An 18803-nucleotide genomic window follows, 5' to 3' on the forward strand; every position below is an offset into this window, starting at 1 on the left:
AAATAAAGCCGAATGAAAGATTTTTATCAACACCCTGGATCCATTTTCACACTGTTCAAGATGTCCAGAAGGCAGTCATTGACACACTCCACAAGGAGGGTACGCCACAAAAGGTCATTGGTAAAGAATCTCGCTGTTCAGAGAGTGCTGTATCATACATAGTAACATAGCAAGGACAAAAAAACACATTTGTCCATCCAGTTCAGCCTATATTCCGTCAGAATAAATCCCCAGATCTACGTCCTTCTACAGAACCTAATAATTGTATGATACAATATTGTTCTGCTCCAGGAAGACATCCAGGCCTCTCTTGAACCCCTCGACTGAGTTCACCATCACCACCTCCTCAGGCAAGGAATTCCAGATTCTCACTGCCCTAACAGTAAAGAATCCTCTTCTATGTTGGTGGAAAAACCTTCTTTCCTCCATACGCAGAGAATTGTTGTGAGTTCTGTTTTTGGGCTCCCTCTGGTGGTTACTGATGGTACTGGGTGATTTGTGTTCTGCTGTCTCTGGTGTCCACCTGTTCTATTAGCATTTGGGAGTTTCCTATTTAACCGGGCTTTCTTGTCATTTCCCCGCCGGCTATCAAGGTTATCAGAGTGTTTTGTTACCTCAGCTTCTGGCTTCAGTAATCTTCAGGACAAGCTAAGTTTTTTATTTTCTTGTTCCACGTTTTGCTTTATTTTTGTCTTGTCCAGCTTGCATATAATTGTTTCTTTGCTGCTGGTTGCTCTAGTGGGCTGTAATTGCTCCTCATGTTCCATGAGTTGGAACATGAGTTCAAGTAATTACAGGATGGTTTTTTGAAGGTTTTTTTGCTGACCGCGCAGTTTACTTTTGTATCCTCTGCTATCTAGTTTTAGCGGGCCTCATTTTGCTGAATCTGTTTTCATACTGTGTATGTGCCTTCCTCTCATTTCACCGTCATTATATGTGGGGGGCTGCTATTTCTGTGGGGTATTTCTCTGGAGGCAAGAGAGGTCTGTGTTTCTTCTAATAGGGGAAGTTAGATCTTCGGCTGGTGCGAGACGTCTAGGACCAACGTAGGCACGTTCCCCGGCTATTGTTATTTGTGTGTTCAGGTTTAGGGTCGCGGTCAGCTCAGGTTCCATCACCCTAGAGCTCGTTGGTGCTTGTCCTTTTGTGATTCCCTGCCATTGGAATCATGACAGTATAGCCGGCCCAAAATGTTTGGGCTGAAGTAGGAGGAAAAGTAGTCTGAGGAAGTTTTTTTTTTTTTTTTTCTCTCCTCTGAGGTTGCTGCCTAGCCTTAATTGCAGCCTGGCTGATTTTTTTTTTTTTTTCCTCCTCTTAATCCTTGAATGGTTCTGACCTTAGCTGTTTATCATGGACGTCCAGAGTTTAGCTTCCAGCTTGAATAATCTTGCTGCTAAGGTTCAAAATATACAAGATTTTGTTGTACATGCTCCTATGTCTGAACCTAGAATTCCTATTCCAGAGTTCTTTGCTGGAGATAGATCTAGTTTTCTGAATTTTAGGAACAATTGCAAGCTGTTCCTTTCTTTGAAATCTCGCTCTTCTGGAGACCCTGCTCAGCAGGTTAAGATTATTATATCTTTCCTGCGGGGTGACCCTCAAAATTGGGCATTTGCATTGGCACCAGGGGATCCTGCGTTGCTTAATGTGGATGCGTTTTTTCTGGCATTGGGTTTGCTCTATGAGGAACCTAACCAGGAGATTCAGGCTGAAAAAGCTTTATTAGCTCTCTCTCAGGGGCAAGATGAAGCAGAAATATATTGTCAAAAATTTCGGAAATGGTCAGTGCTTACTCAGTGGAATGAGTGCGCCCTGGCTGCAAAGTTCAGAGATGGCCTTTCTGAGGCCATTAAAGATGTTATGGTGGGGTTCCCTGCGCCTACGGGTCTGAATGAGTCTATGACTATGGCTATTCAGATTGATCGGCGTTTACGGGAGCGCAAACCTGTGCACCATTTGGCGGTGTCTTCTGAACAGGCACTTGAGACAATGCAATGTGATAGAGTTCAGTCTAGAAGTGAACGGCAAAACTATAGGCGGAAAAATGGGTTGTGCTTTTATTGTGGTGATTCAGCTCATGTTATATCAGCATGCTCTAAACGCACAAAAAAGGTTGATAAGTCTGTTGCCATTAGTACATTACAGTCTAAGTTAATTCTGTCTGTGACTCTGATTTGCTCATTATCATCCATTTCCGTCGATGCCTATGTAGATTCAGGCGCTGCCCTGAGTCTTATGGATTGGTCATTTGCCAAGCGATGTGGGTTTAGTCTTGAGCCTCTGGAAGTCCCTATTCCTTTGAAGGGAATTGACTCTACACCTTTGGCTATGAATAAACCTCAGTACTGGACACAAGTGACCATGCGTATGACTCCCGTTCATCAGGAGGTGATTCGCTTCCTGGTATTGTATAATTTACATGATGTTCTAGTACTTGGTCTGCCATGGTTACAAACTCATAATCCAGTCCTTGACTGGAAAACAATGTCTGTGTTAAGCTGGGGATGTCAGGGGGTTCATGATGATGCACCTCCGATTTCTATCGCTTCATCTACTCCTTCTGAGGTTCCTGTATTTTTGTCTGATTATCGGGATGTTTTTGAGGAGCCTAAGCTCAGTTCGCTTCCTCCTCACAGGAATTGCGATTGTGCTATAGATTTAATTCCTGGTAGTAAATTTCCTAAAGGTCGTTTGTTCAATCTGTCAGTGCCAGAGCATACTGCTATGCGGGATTATGTTAAGGAGTCCTTGGAAAAGGGACATATCCGTCCATCTTCGTCCCCTTTGGGAGCAGGTTTTTTTTTCGTGGCCAAAAAAGATGGGTCCTTGAGGCCTTGTATAGATTATCGTCTTTTGAATAAGATTACCGTAAAATATCAGTATCCTTTGCCTTTGTTGACTGATTTGTTGCTCGCATTAAGGGGGCTAAATGGTTCACTAAGATTGATCTTCGGGGTGCGTATAATCTTATACGAATAAAGCAAGGTGATGAGTGGAAAACCGCATTTAATAAGCCTGAGGGCCATTTTGAGTATTTGGTAATGCCTTTCGGACTTTCTAATGCTCCTTCAGTCTTTCAGTCCTTTATGCACGATATTTTCCGTGAATATCTGGATAAATTTATGATTGTGTATTTGGATGATATTTTGGTTTTTTCTGATGACTGGGAGTCTCATGTTCAGCAGGTCAGGAAGGTGTTTCAGGTCCTGCGGGCTAATTCCTTGTTTGTAAAGGGCTCAAAGTGTCTCTTTGGAGTCCAGAAGATTTCTTTCTTGGGGTATATTTTTTCCCCTTCTACTATTGAGATGGATCCCGTCAAGGTTCGGGCTATTTGTGACTGGACGCAGCCTGCATCTCTTAAGAGTCTGCAGAAGTTCCTGGGCTTTGCTAATTTCTATCGTCGTTTTATAACTAATTTTTCTAGTGTTGTTAAGCCTTTGACGGATTTGACTAAGAAGGGTGCTGATGTTGCTGATTGGTCTCCTGCAGCTGTGGAGGCCTTTCAGGAACTTAAACGCCGGTTTTCTTCTGCTCCTGTGTTGCGTCAGCCTGATGTTTCGCTTCCTTTCCAGGTTGAGGTTGATGCTTCCGAGATTGGAGCGGGGGCGGTTTTGTCGCAGAGAGGCTCCGATTGCTCGGTGATGAAGCCATGTGCGTTCTTTTCTAGGAAGTTTTCGCCCGCTGAGCGGAATTATGATGTGGGTAATCGGGAACTTTTGGCCATGAAGTGGGCATTTGAGGAGTGGCGTCATTGGCTGGAGGGTGCTAGACATCGTGTGGTGGTCTTGAGTGATCACAAAAATCTGATTTACCTTGAGTCTGCCAGGCGTCTGAATCCTAGACAGGCTCGTTGGTCACTGTTTTTCTCTCGTTTCAATTTTGTGGTTTCATACCTGCCAGGTTCAAAGAATGTGAAGGCGGATGCTCTTTCTAGGAGTTTTGTGCCTGACTCCCCTGGAAATTCTGAGCCCACTGGTATCCTTAGGGATGGGGTGATTTTGTCGGCCGTCTTCCCAGACTTGCGACGTGCTTTGCAGGAGTTTCAGGTGGGTAAACCTGATCGTTGTCCGCCTGAGAGACTGTTTGTTCCAGATAATTGGACCAGTAGAGTCATCTCCGAGGTCCATTCTTCTGCGTTGGCAGGTCATCCTGGAATATTTGGTACTAGAGACTTGGTGGCCAGGTCTTTTTGGTGGCCTTCCTTGTCGAGGTATGTGCGTTCTTTTGTGCAGTCTTGTGAGGTTTGTGCTCAGGCTAAGCCTTGCTGTTCTCGAGCCAGTGGATTGTTGTCACCTTTGCCTATCCCGAAGAGGCCTTGGACGCACATTTCCATGGGCTTTATTTCGGATCTCCCTGTCTCTCAAAAAATGTCCGTCATCTGGGTTGTGTGTGACCGCTTTTCTAAAATGGTTCATCTTGTACCCTTGCCTGAGTTGCCTTCCTCCTCTGAGTTGGTCCCTCTGTTTTTCCAGAACGTGGTTCGTTTGCATGGGATTCCGGAGAACATCGTTTCTGACAGGGGATCCCAGTTTGTGTCTAGATTTTGGCGGACGTTCTGTGCTAAGATGGGCATTGATTTGTCCTTTTCGTCTGCATTCCACCCTCAGACGAATGGCCAGACGGAGCGAACTAATCAGACCTTGGAAACTTATTTGAGGTGTTTTGTTTCTGCTGATCAGGATGACTGGGTTACCTTTTTGCCGCTGGCCGAGTTTGCCCTTAATAATCGGGCTAGTTCTGCTACCTTGGTTTCTCCTTTCTTTTGTAATTCGGGGTTTCATCCTCGTTTTTCCTCTGGTCAGGTGGAGCCTTCTGATTGTCCTGGAGTGGACATGGTGGTGGATGGGTTGCATCGGATTTGGAGTCATGTGGTGGACAATTTGAAGTTGTCCCAGGAGAAGGCTCAGCAGTTTGCTAATCGCCGTCGCCGCGTGGGTCCTCGACTTCGTGTTGGGGACTTGGTGTGGTTGTCTTCTCGTTTTGTTCCTATGAAGGTCTCTTCTACTAAGTTCAAGCCTCGGTTCATCGGTCCTTATAGGATCTTGGAAATTCTTAACCCTGTGTCGTTTCATTTGGATCTCCCGGCATCGTTTGCTATTCATAATGTGTTCCATCGGTCGTTGTTGCGGAGGTATGAGGTACCTGTTGTTCCTTCGCTTGAGCCTCCTGCTCCGGTGCTGGTGGAGGGAGAATTGGAGTATGTTGTGGAGAAGATCTTGGATTCTCGTGTTTCCAGACGGAAACTCCAATATTTGGTCAAGTGGAAGGGTTATGGTCAGGAGGATAATTCTTGGGTGGTTGCCTCTGATGTTCATGCTGATGATTTGGTCCGCGCTTTTCATAGGGCTCATCCTGGTCGCCCTGGTGGTTCTCGTGAGGGTTCGGTGACCCCTCCTCAAGGGGGGGGTACTGTTGTGAGTTCTGTTTTTGGGCTCCCTCTGGTGGTTACTGATGGTACTGGGTGATTTGTGTTCTGCTGTCTCTGGTGTCCACCTGTTCTATTAGCATTTGGGAGTTTCCTATTTAACCGGGCTTTCTTGTCATTTCCCCGCCGGCTATCAAGGTTATCAGAGTGTTTTGTTACCTCAGCTTCTGGCTTCAGTAATCTTCAGGACAAGCTAAGTTTTATATTTTCTTGTTCCACGTTTTGCTTTATTTTTGTCTTGTCCAGCTTGCATATAATTGTTTCTTTGCTGCTGGTTGCTCTAGTGGGCTGTAATTGCTCCTCATGTTCCATGAGTTGGAACATGAGTTCAAGTAATTACAGGATGGTTTTTTGAAGGGTTTTTTGCTGACCGCGCAGTTTACTTTTGTATCCTCTGCTATCTAGTTTTAGCGGGCCTCATTTTGCTGAATCTGTTTTCATACTGTGTATGTGCCTTCCTCTCATTTCCTTGTCATTATATGTGGGGGGCTGCTATTTCTGTGGGGTATTTCTCTGGAGGCAAGAGAGGTCTGTGTTTCTTCTAATAGGGGAAGTTAGATCTTCGGCTGGTGCGAGACGTCTAGGACCAACGTAGGCACGTTCCCCGGCTATTGTTATTTGTGTGTTCAGGTTTAGGGTCGCGGTCAGCTCAGGTTCCATCACCCTAGAGCTCGTTGGTGCTTGTCCTTTTGTGATTCCCTGCCATTGGAATCATGACAGAGAATGTCCCCTTTTGACCATCACCTTCCTTGGTATAAACAGATCCACTGAGAGATATTTGTATTGTCCCCTTATATACTTATACATGGTTATTAGATCGCCGCTCAGTCGTCTTTTTTCTAGACTAAATAATCCTAATTTTCCTAACCTCTCTGGGTATTGTAGTTCTCCCATCCCCTTTATTAATTGTGTTGCCCTCCTTTGTACTCCCTCTAGTTGCATTATATCCTTCCTGAGCACCGGTGCCCAAAACTGGACACAGTACTCCATGTGCGGTCTAACTAGGGATTTGTACAGAGGCAGTATAATGCTCTCATCATGTGTATCCAGACCTCTTTTAATGCACCCCATGATCCTGTTTGCCTTGGCAGCTGCTGCCTGGCACTGGCTGCTCCAGGTAAGTTTATCATTAACTAGGATCCCCAAGTCCTTCTCCATGTCAGATTTACCCAGTGGTTTCCCGTTCAGTGTGTAATGGTGATATTGATTCCTTCTTCCCATGTGTATAACCTTACATTTATCATTGTTAAACCTCATCTGCCACCTTTCAGCCCAAGTTTCCAACTTATCCAGATCCATCTGTAGCAAAATACTATCTTCTCTTGTATTAACTGCTTTACATAGTTTTGTATCATCTGCAAATATCGATATTTTACTGTGTAAACCTTCTACCAGATCATTAATGAATATGTTGAAGAGAACAGATCCCAATACTGACCCCTGCGGTACCCCACTGGTCACAGCGACCCAGTTAGAGACTATACCATTTATAACCACCCTCTGCTTTCTATCACTAAGCCAGTTACTAACCCACTTACAAAAATATTTAGAATTGAGAGTCCTCAGTGGTTGACACCTTTTAATAGCTAACTGAAACGATGGTAACAAAATGCAAGCTTTCGAGACTACTCTGGTCCCTATCCACTGGCTAACACGGTACCAAGATATAGATCTTTCCTTTACCCATTTACACACATTTTCACCCAGACCCGGCATGCTGTATCCAAGCATATTAATGGAAAATGGAGTGAAAAGAAAAATTGTGGTAGAAAAAGGAGCACAAGCAACCGGGATTGCTGCAGCCTTGAAAGGATTGTTAAGAAAAGCCATTGAAAAATGTGGGGGAGATTCACAAGGAGTGGACTGCGGCTGGAGTCATTGCTTCAAGAGCCACCACACACAGACATATCCAGGACATGGGCTACAAGTGTCGCATACCTTGTGTCAGCCACTCATGGCCTACAGATAATACCAGAAGTCTTACATGGGCCAAGGAGAAAAAGAACCGGACTGTTGCCCAGTGGTCCAAGGTGCCCATGATACTGTATGGAGGACTATACCGTCCATTTTCTGACCTATTCTAGAATTAACAATAGATATCACTCATGTAGTGTAAGAAGTGAAATCTTTGGCATTGTACTGTACCTATATTTCTCTGCCGTGTCTGTGCATCATGAATTGTGGTGAGTGTTATGGAGGCTACTGAGACTCTCCAGGGGCCACGATAACCTGGAGCCGGCCCTGCAAGTGGGAACATTATACTGTGTGGGGCCAGAATGGGGCCCTGTACTATGAGAACAATCCATCACCCCACTTCCTGTCTCCCATAGTTGGGTCGTATGTATCTATTACAGGAAACAGAACAGAAACGTTATGATTCTTATAAAGGGGCAACAAAAACACCGAAAGAGCCTCCGTACTGAAGGGGTTAATGTCCCCCACACCCAGTAATGGGGAATCTCCAGCACCTACCTCAACCTGCAGAGCCGCACACCAGATATATGGCTGCTCTGTGCACAGGACCTGTGATGAGGTCACAGGAGGGGAGGAGTCAGGGGTCACATGATCAGGGGCCTCAGTGTATGCAGGACTCTGCTGTGCTGTGCTGGTTGTCATGGTGCTGGATGAGGGGAAGTTTATGTGTGGGGTCAGGAGGGGTTTACAGTGTGGATGTAGCAGAGCCGTGTGTGTACTGGGTGTACGGAGCAGAGCCGCGTGTGTACGAGGTGTACGGAGCAGAGCCGTGTGTGTACGAGGTGTACAGAGCAGAGCCGTGTGTGTACGAGGTGTACGGAGCAGAGCCGTGTGTGTACGAGGTGTACGGAGCAGAGCCGTGTGTGTACAAGGTGTGCGGAGCAGAGCCGTGTGTGTACGAGGTGTAGTGTGTACGAGGTGTACGGAGCAGAGCCGTGTGTGTACGAGGTGTACGGAGCAGAGCCGTGTGTGTACGAGGTGTACAGAGCGGAGCCGTGTGTGTACGAGGTGTACGGAGCAGAGCCGTGTGTGTACGAGGTGTACAGAGCGGAGCCATGTGTGTACGAGGTGTACGGAGCAGAGCCGTGTGTGTACGAGGTGTACGGAGCGGAGCCGTGTGTGTACGAGGTGTACAGAGCGGAGCCATGTGTGTACGAGATGTACGGAGCGGAGCCGTGTGTGTACGGAGCAGAGCCGTGTGTGTACGAGGTGTACGGAGCAGAGCCGCATGTGTACGAGGTGTACGGAGCGGAGCCGAGTGTGTACAAGGTGTACGGAGCAGAGCCGTATGTGTACGAGGTGTACGGAGCAGAGCTGTGTGTACGGAGCAGAGCCACGTGTGTACTAGGTGTATGGAGCGGAGCCGTGTGTGTACGAGGTGTACGGAGCAGAGCCGCGTGTGTTCAAGGTGTATGGAGTAGAGCCACATGTGTGCGGGGTGTACGAAGCGGAACCACATGTGTAGAGGGTGTATGGAGCAGAGCCATGTGTGTGTGGGGTGTATGCAGGGCCGGCATTACAGTAGGCAGCTGCCTAGGACCCCCACTCCCCCAGGGGCCCCCCAGCCAGTCGCCAACTCATCCCCTCCTGTGCCAACTCCCCCTGCCAGCGCCGACGCATTCCATAAAGGTACCGTCACATTAAGCGACGCTGCAGCGATATAGACAACGATGCCGATCGCTGCAGTGTCGCTGTTTAGTCGTTGTGTGGTCGCTGGAGAGCCTTCACACAGACAGCTCTCCAGCAACCAACGATGCCGAAGTCCCCAGGTAACCAGGGTAAACATCGGGTTACTAAGCGCGGCCCTGCGCTTAGTAACCCGATGTTTACCCTGGTTACCATTGTAAATGTAAAAAAAACAAACACTACATACTTACATTCCGGTGTCTGTCGCGTCCCCCGGCGTCAGCTTCCTTGCACTGTGTAAGCGCCGGCCGTAAAGCAGAGCAGTGACGTCACCGCTGTGCTCTGCTTTACGGCCGGTCGGCCCTGCGCTTAGTAACCCGATGTTTACCCTGGTTACAAGTGAACACATCGCTGGATCGGCGTCACACTCGCCGATTCAGCGATGTCAGCCGCTGATCCAGCGACGAAATAAAGTTCTGGCCTTCTAGCTCCGACCAACGATGGCACAGCAGGATCCTGATCGCTGCTGCGTGTCAAACACAACGATATCGCTAGCCAGGACGCTGCAACGTCACGGATCCCTATCGTTCTAAAGTTGCTCAGTGTGAAGGTATCTTTACACCGGCATCTATGACGCCTGTACAGATCAATGCAATGATGGAGGAGAGAGCATCAGCGGACACTCCCTCTCTCATCATTCCCCTCTGCCTCTGACACTACGGGTGCACGATGACGTCACTACCTGCTGTGTCCCGGGCAGACTGCATCCCTGAGACAGGAGCAGAGAGGGGCACGAAGAGAGGTGAGGAGTGTGTGGTTTTTTAGTTTTGTTTTAATCTATCGATGAGTGAGTACTGGACTGTGGAGCCATTCTTGGGGGCGGGAGGTGCAGCTACATTACATTCGATGGGGGGCTGTATTATAGTCTAAGGGGACTGTATTATATTCTATGGGGACTGTATTATATTCTATGGGGGGCTGTATTACATTCTATGGGGGGCTGTATTTGTTAAAAATCGTTGTTGCGCAAAAATATCTAATCAAGACTTAACCAGGTGCGTTATTCTTAAAAGAAAAATGTCATGATATTCTGAAGAAAGTATAGTGGTTTATTGAATTATCCACCATTGCAGCAAAAACATAAAAGTAGATTAAACAGTTACGAACAGAGTTTCCATGTGTAGATATCAGCGCTTGTCTTGTTACTCATCTTTCCCAAGGTCCTGAATGGTAAAAGTCATCTGTCTGTGTGAAGTTCGAAGGTCATCATGGCTTCCGTTATCAGCTGTTGCTTCTTCATCTGTTGTCCATGGAGAATGAATGTGCAGGCAGGAGGTGACCGTCCCACGTGACAAAAAGCCCCCACACCCTCCTAAGAGACGTTTATATATGTCCAACACAGATCACGTGTTCCCTGTATATGGAGTTAACTTATACTCTGAGCTACATACACAGAAATAGCTTTTGATAGTGTCAGCAAGAAACCATGTGCTCGGTACAGAATAAAAATAATTAATATTTAACAATTCCCCCTTTTGAGGGTGACAGACATTGATTGGAACCCTCAAATTAAAATAATAATAAAATCTACTTTCTTCTTTGACAAAATGATGTAATAAATATTATCAATAATAATATTGCTATATGTTCTCAATAATATAATGATATGCAAATTCATGTTATGGTAAGCCGTGACTAATATTCATATAAAATATATATTTATACTTCCCTATATCTACTTGAAGCATCTCAGGTCTGATGTCATCTGATGTCATCTGGTCTTCATATTGATATCATCTTCTTTTAAAACAATCTTTAATATAAGTCTTTTGCAATAGATGATAGGATGTAGATATGTAGAGACTGTGTGTCATGTGTCAATCAAAGTCCATAAATTCAAATGTTGATAAGAAAACAAAGTTCATAGATGAATGTAGCTTTAATATCTGTGCAGTGTCACCTTTAGAAACCTGGACTTACATTGGCTCGCCTTGGAAATCATCTGGAATCCTCATATCATCCGCACTGGTCTTGGGACAGGTGTGACGTCCTTGGTCAGCACAGCAAGGGTTACATTGACTCTTCCTTGCCAAATACAGCACCATAACCAGTCCTTAGTGCACAGGACACACGTCAGGGTTGTTGTAGCGTCCTGACAATTACCTGAGTGTTCACCAGCTTTCATGGAAGTCTTATAGGTGATAGGAAACCACTGGAACGTAATAACACAGTTCATCTTTGATACTGTACTCATATTTGTCAGTGATGGATGCTGCAGTCGTGAGTGGTGACATGAATTGTATTTGACACAGTCTATTATTACTCAGAAATCAGAGCATTGTTACCTTGTGGAACTTCTGGATAACGGCTTTTCTTCTTGCAACTTTTAAGAATCAATTGAATTTAGAAATATGAAAATCTTTATTAACGTAACGTCAGTATCTTGATTGAAGTCTTCATTCCCTATTCTATACCAAATCTGGTAATTTTCCTAACCTATAATATCACAGCGTACCATAGCAATCAGTAATATCCATATAATTATTAAATGCTCAATATGGAATTTATATTTAGAAAAATAAAATAATAATAAATAATAATAAATGATATATTATTACCCATATTCTTCATGTGATTGGACATTTTTATGTCGTAGGTGTAATTTCTTTTTGAACCCATAGATGTCAGTGTGTCTTTTATGTAACAAGTGCTGATATTTATTATTAAAACTTTATTAATTTATGTTCAGTAGACCAATAATATGTAAGTATGTATAGCCATGAACCAAAATAAGAATATATATGAATGAATGAATGAATGAGTGAAAGAATTGTTGTATTTAACTCAGAATTGAAACATTTCTTATATAATGAAACCATATGATCACTATATTTGATAAAGCAATATGCTTGTAGACATTACTTTATTAAATATTGATTTTTTTTTCTTGAGATAAAAAATAAAAATGAAAAATAAAAATGAAGAAAAAATTAAAAATTAAAATAAGGCCTTCATTTGTTGATGAAAAAATGAAAAATAAAAATGAGAATAAAAAATAAAAATAAGAATAAGGCCTTTATATGTTGATGACAAATGCTGAGGTTATGTCTCAGTAACACCTTCCCTTAATATTTTCATCATCTAAATGTTGTCATAACCTTGGATTACCAAAATATTGAAATTATGCAACTTTGCATATAATACCCTTTATTAGAGGAAAAAAATGATATTTATAATATTTATTGTTATTATACCCAATAATACCTTATTAATGTTTCTTATTTATTAAAATGTGAGAAAAAGAGGTATTGATGAAATGTGATGATGTGATCAGGATCAAAAACACATTTCCCCCTTAATACCAAAAAATATTATTTCATGAAAAAATTAATTTGTAAAAACCCTAGTGAAAAATAATTATTTTTATAACTGTCATATCAGCTTTATGACTTATATTTGTTTGAAGATGTGTACTCCTCTATGTAACCATAAAAAAAAACCACTGAATATCATAAAATTATAATTTGGAAAAATTAATCAAAATGTAGTTTCTTCATAAACCATATTGATGTGTGCTTGCACTTATTAAATAATAATCACTAAAGAAATAGAAATAATAATTACTAAAGAAATATATAAATATATGTTGAGTAAATAATTAAATATATCTTACTATTCTAATAATTTAACTGAATCTTATTTTCTCATTAACACAAGGTGTTTTTTTTTTTCTTTTCTTTCAAACATACCATAAATCATGAGGCCTCTGTCAAACTGTGCATACACATTCCACATTCCACATACCACGCTCTGGTCGCTCTTACATCACCTCTCATGTCAAATTCACTCAGCAGCTGCTCATATGCTCTCTCACCTGTCACATGTGACTCACATAGACGTTCACAATGTATATTTCACATACAAAGAATACACATATATTAACCCAAAATATTGTATCCTAATTATCAATCAATGCGCATTGTAATCTATTAAATTTAGTATTCTAATATTCCTTTGAATATTCCCCAAATATTATCTAACAGTATGTTTTAACCTATAGAAAGGACTGGACCCATTTACAAGAAACCCGAGTTGAATGTTTCACAGCTAAAATCGGTACAAGCCTGTAACTGAATCCGGTTGAATGCAAAGCCTGAGGAAAATTCCTAAAACTAAAAAACAAGGCTATATGATATCCCTTAACTCACAGCGGTGACGTCATGCACCATGCAGTGGAAAAAAAAACATAATGTTACAGAAAAATTAATTATTTTTAAGTTTTGAATATATAAAAATCATGCAGTTAATATAACTTCCTGTGTGAATAGGATATAAATTCATGAAACAGGTATTTTTTGTTCAATCCTTGCTTTGAAAGTAAAATTCTAAGGGAAAATGAAAGATAAAGGTTAATTTCATATTTATTTAAACACAAAGTAATTTAAATATCTTATACATATGTATATATTTAATAAATGTATTTAATTATAATTCTAAATATTTTTACTGGAGTAAATTTTAATTATTTCACTATATATATAAAAATGCAGTTAATATAATCTCTACTTATACAAATATGCTACAGTATTTACTGTATATTATATTAATATATGTAACTGCAGAATTATATTGAAATAGAATAATTACATTAATAAATAATACATTGTATAACTCATCATATAATATAATTACATTTTTAGGCAATTCCTATCCCAAAATGTAACTCTCTGTCGATAATCTGTTGGAAAGCTCTATTTAATAAGGTCATTTTTAACCCTATGGACTCTTTGAAGAGCTGTGATAATGGAGTGTTCAGCTCGCTCACTATGCTGTTGCACACCTGCTTCCATCTGTCAATTTACGCCATCTTTACAGACAGATCTGAGCCTTCAGCATTTAACCCTTTCAGAGGAATTTCTTTGATAGATTCCTGAATCGTTTCATAGGGTTTGTAGCAAATATGTAATTTTCTTCGTACTTCATAGATTTGATTTTGGGTCAGTTTTGGAGATTTTGATTTTGGCTTTTGATAAGATTGAATTCTGCCTGGTTTCAAAAACTTAGTAAAATGTTTTCCTTTCAAGATTCTCGTGTTTTCTAGAAAAATCTAGGGATTTTGCGCATTCGTATAAGGAATTTTTCTGTGAAGCAATTACACGAGATACAGGATTTAAGAATTTAAATTTGTTTACAAAACAATTTATCATGGATAGTGTTGAGCATTCCGATACCGCAAGTATCGGGTATCGGCCGATACTTGCGGTATCGGAATTCCGATACCGGGATCCGATACTTTTGTGATATCGGGTATCGGTATCGGATCAATAGGGATGTGTAAAATAAAGAATTAAAATAAAAAATATTGATATGCTCACCTCTCCGGCGGCCCCTGGACATCATGCTGCTAACCGGGAGGCTTCTTTGTTTAAAATGCGCGCCTTTAGGACCTGGGAATGACGTCCCGGGTTCTGATTGGTCGCGTGCCGCCCATGTGACCGGCACGCGACCAATCAGAAGCCGTGACGTCATTCTCATTCACAAAAACTCCTAATTCTAGGAATTGAGGACCTGCGAATGACGTCACGGCTTCTGATTGGTCGCGTGCCGGTCACATGGGCGGCACGCGTTCAATCAGAACCCGGGATGTCATTCCCAGGTCCTAAAGGCGCGCATTTTAAACAAAGAAGCCTCCCGGTTAGCAGCATGATGTCCAGGGGCCGCCGGAGAGGTGAGCATATCAATATTTTTTATTTTAATTCTTTATTTTACACATCCCTATGGATCCCAGGGCCTGAAGGAGAGTTTCCTCTCCTTCAGACCCTGGGAACCATGAGAATACCTTCCGATACTTGATGTCCCATTGACTTGTATTGGTATCGGATATCGGTATCGGCGATATCCGATATTTTTCGGGTATCGGCCGATACTATCCGATACCGATACTTTCAAGTATCGGACGGTATCGCTCAACACTAATCATGGATTGTTGATTCAAATTCGTACAGACCAATTTATAAGTCCTTTCAAAAATGGACATAAAAGTAAAGGTACATTCTTCCCGGTCAATCTTCAATTTTAGAAGAATATCAAGATCTGGATAATTTTCTTTCAATGCACAGAAAATCAAAATTCTTAATCTTTCTACATCAGTCATCTCTTCATGGAACTCCTCATTCTGCCTTTTTAATGAAAATCTCCTGATAAAATTTCCCGGAATCCAAATTTTAAACAATTGATTTCTCTGCACATTAGTCAAATCAAACTTATCAGCAAAACTCTCAAATATCTCTGAATTTCTGCACACCGGGATTTTCTCATCATATGCAGGAATGATTTTGCATAATTTTAGCAAGATTTTTCTAGATTTAGTTTGGAGTTTTGGGGACTCTGAGTCATCTATTTTTAGTGGCCCTTGTACATCTGTCCCTCGTAGATCATCCTGGTCAATTGTCATGACTCCTACACTTCCTCCATCTTGTTTTTCATCCTGAGTCACAAAGTCAATGTCACTTTGGGTGGTCATCGTCATCACAGATACGTGTGTAACATCTTCCTCACTCTTCCCATTACAGTCAATCTTGGGAACATCATTAGTTTCCTTAGAAATTCTTTCTACACTGTCTTTTTTGAACTTCTCTGTAACAAACTCGTTAAATACATAAACCATATGTAAAATATTTTTCAGTTGCTCTTTTTCTTTTTTCCTAGATACTAGCTTAGAATCTAACTTCAAATTCGCTATTCTGCATTCTGCAAATAAAGAGACCCAAAATATTTCTAAGCTAGATCTGTACAAACTTACAAATTTTATCTGACTTGATTTAGCATATGAATTAATCAAATCCATTTGTCTTACCTTGAAATCTCAGCTTGTAGTCCCTTTGCTTTTACAACGCTGGGCTCCGGACTTCAGCATGGCTATTTTCAGCACGTCTATCTTCAGTACTACCAGTGCTTGCTGTCAATCCGTCTGACACCTGTTAAAGTCTCCGTAATTCGTAGGTTCTTGTATGAGATCTTTGTGACTTGAAGTTTTGAAGTGGAATTCCTGAATACTTGCACAATCTAGCGGAACTCTTCTGTCTTCCCCCGTGTGCAAGAAGAAGGAAATTCACGCAAAAATAGCACAAAAAATCAAAACTGGCTGGCTAGGCCAATGTTAAAAATGGTTATTTATCAAAAATATTTAATCAAGACTTAACCAGGTGCGTTATTCTTAAAAGAAAAATGTCATGATATTCTGAAGAAAGTATAGTGGTTTATTGAATTATCCACCATTGCAGCAAAAACATAAAAGTAGATTAAACAGTTACGAACAGAGTTTCCATGTGTAGATATCAGCGCTTGTCTTGTTACTCATCTTTCCCAAGGTCCTGAATGGTAAAAGTCATCTGTCTGTGTGAAGTTCGAAGGTCATCATGGCTTCCGTTATCAGCTGTTGCTTCTTCATCTGTTGTCCATGGAGAATGAATGTGCAGGCAGGAGGTGACTGTCCCACGTGACAAAAGCCCCCACACCCTCCTAAGAGACGTTTATATATGTTCAACACAGATCATGTGTTCTCTGTATATGGAGTTAATTTATACTCTGAGCTACATACACAGAAATAGCTTTTGATAGTGTCAGCAAGAAACCATGTGCTCGGTACAGAATAAAAATAATTAATATTTAACAGTATTATAGTCTAAGGGGACTGTATTATATTCTATGGGGGCTGTATTACATTCTATGTGGGGCTGTATTACATTCTATGGGGGGGCTGTATTATAGTCTAAGGGGACTGTATTATATTCTATGGGGGCTGTATTACATTCTATGGGGGGCTGTATTACATTCTATGGGGGGGTTGTCTTATAGTCTAAGGGGACTGTAATATATTCCATGGAGGGCTGTATTACATTCTATGGGGGCTGTTTTACATTCTATGGGGTGCTGTATTATATTCTATGGGGTGCTGTATTATATTCTATGGGGGGTTGTATTATATTCTCTGGGTGGCTGTATTACATTCTAGGGTGGCTGTATTTTAGTCTATGGGGTTCTGTTTTATATTCTATGGGGGCTGTATTACATTCTATGGGGGGCTGTATTATATTCTATGGGGGCTGTATTATTGTCTATAGGGGGCTGTATTACACTTTATGGGGGCTGTATTATATTCTATGGGGGGATATATTACATTCTATGGGGTGCTGTATTATATTCTATGGGTATCAGGACCCTGTCAGAACCGGCAGGCTGCCACGGCTGAGCAGGGTGACTCACCCACACTGCAGGAGAGCTCGGGGTCAGATGACACGGGGAAATCTCAGGCAGACGGGACCTGCGCATCATGCTGAAGGTAGCAGAAAACAGAAGGACCTACGATCATGTGACCACAGGGGGCGGGGCTTAGCGTCCTGCTACTGGAGATAAGTGCAGGATTTAACAGGCACCCTGAAATAGAGGAAAGGAAAACTCAAGTCATACAAACGGCGGTCATACACGGAGAGGGCGGTGCTGTACAGAAGGGGCGAGCGGAGAGTAGTCAGAACGTAAGCAAGTAGTCATACACAGAGATAGCAGCGCAGTACAAAAGGGACAGACAGAGCTCTAAATGGGGACAGAACCAGGTCAGAACCAGACAAGCATAAAGTAGCACAGGCACAAAACATAGGCACAACAGGGTCACACACACTCGGCCAAGGGTCAGAGTATAAGCGACAGAGGATGGCTCCACAATGAGGCTATAAAAAGCCTCGCAGAATCCCAGAGTGAGGCCAGTTAACCCTAAACCAACTAATCCCAGAAACTCAGCAGACCATGACAATGGGGTGCTGTATTATATTCTGTGGGGGGCTGTATTACATTCTATGAGGACTGTATTATATTCTCTGGGGGGCTGTATTACATTCTATGGGGGGGTTGTATTATAGTCTAAGGGGACTGTAATATATTCCATGGAGGGCTGTATTACATTCTATGGGGGCTGTTTTACATTCTATGGGGTGCTGTATTATATTCTATGGGGTGCTGTATTATATTCTATGGGGGGTTGTATTATATTCTCTGGGTGGCTGTATTACATTCTAGGGTGGCTGTATTTTAGTCTATGGGGTTCTGTTTTATATTCTATGGGGGCTGTATTACATTCTATGGGGGGCTGTATTATATTCTATGGGGGCTGTATTATTGTCTATAGGGGGCTGTATTACACTTTATGGGGGCTGTATTATATTCTATGGGGGGATATATTACATTCTATGGGGTGCTGTATTATATTCTATGGGTATCAGGACCCTGTCAGAACCGGCAGGCTGCCAAGGCTGAGCAGGGTGACTCACCCACACTGCAGGAGAGCTCGGGGTCAGATGACACGGGGAAATCTCAGGCAGACGGGACCTGCGCATCATGCTGAAGGTAGCAGAAAACAGAAGGACCTACGATCATGTGACCACAGGGGGCGGGGCTTAGCGTCCTGCTACTGGAGATAAGTGCAGGATTTAACAGGCACCCTGAAATAGAGGAAAGGAAAACTCAAGTCATACAAACGGCGGTCATACACGGAGAGGGCGGTGCTGTACAGAAGGGGCGAGCGGAGAGTAGTCAGAACGTAAGCAAGTAGTCATGCACAGAGATAGCAGCGCAGTACAAAAGGGACAGACAGAACTCTAAATGGGGACAGAACCAGGTCAGAACCAGACAAGCATAAAGTAGCACAGGCACAAAACATAGGCACAACAGGGTCACACACACTCGGCCAAGGGTCAGAGTATAAGCGACAGAGGATGGCTCCACA

At 42.5% G+C, this 18803-nt stretch overlaps 1 protein-coding gene across 4 annotated transcripts in view; it reads right to left on the reverse strand.

Annotated features, from left to right (window-relative positions):
• The window catches only part of LOC138663705 (oocyte zinc finger protein XlCOF22-like), a 469510-nt gene that overhangs the window by 61327 nt on the left and 389380 nt on the right, over positions 1-18803 (reverse strand). Inside the window, exon 1 of one of the 4 annotated variants that reach the window (XM_069750012.1) lies at positions 7898-7961. The exons of 2 other annotated variants lie outside the window; for them this stretch is intronic. The gene's annotated coding sequence lies outside the window, so the exon portion shown is untranslated. Of the gene's footprint in view, positions 1-7897; positions 7962-18803 lie in introns of those variants that run through there. One more of the 4 variants, XM_069750010.1, reaches the window with a different exon arrangement.

This window comes from Ranitomeya imitator, chromosome 2 (assembly GCF_032444005.1).
Source record: "Ranitomeya imitator isolate aRanImi1 chromosome 2, aRanImi1.pri, whole genome shotgun sequence".
In the NCBI taxonomy this organism is placed as follows: domain Eukaryota; kingdom Metazoa; phylum Chordata; class Amphibia; order Anura; family Dendrobatidae; genus Ranitomeya; species Ranitomeya imitator.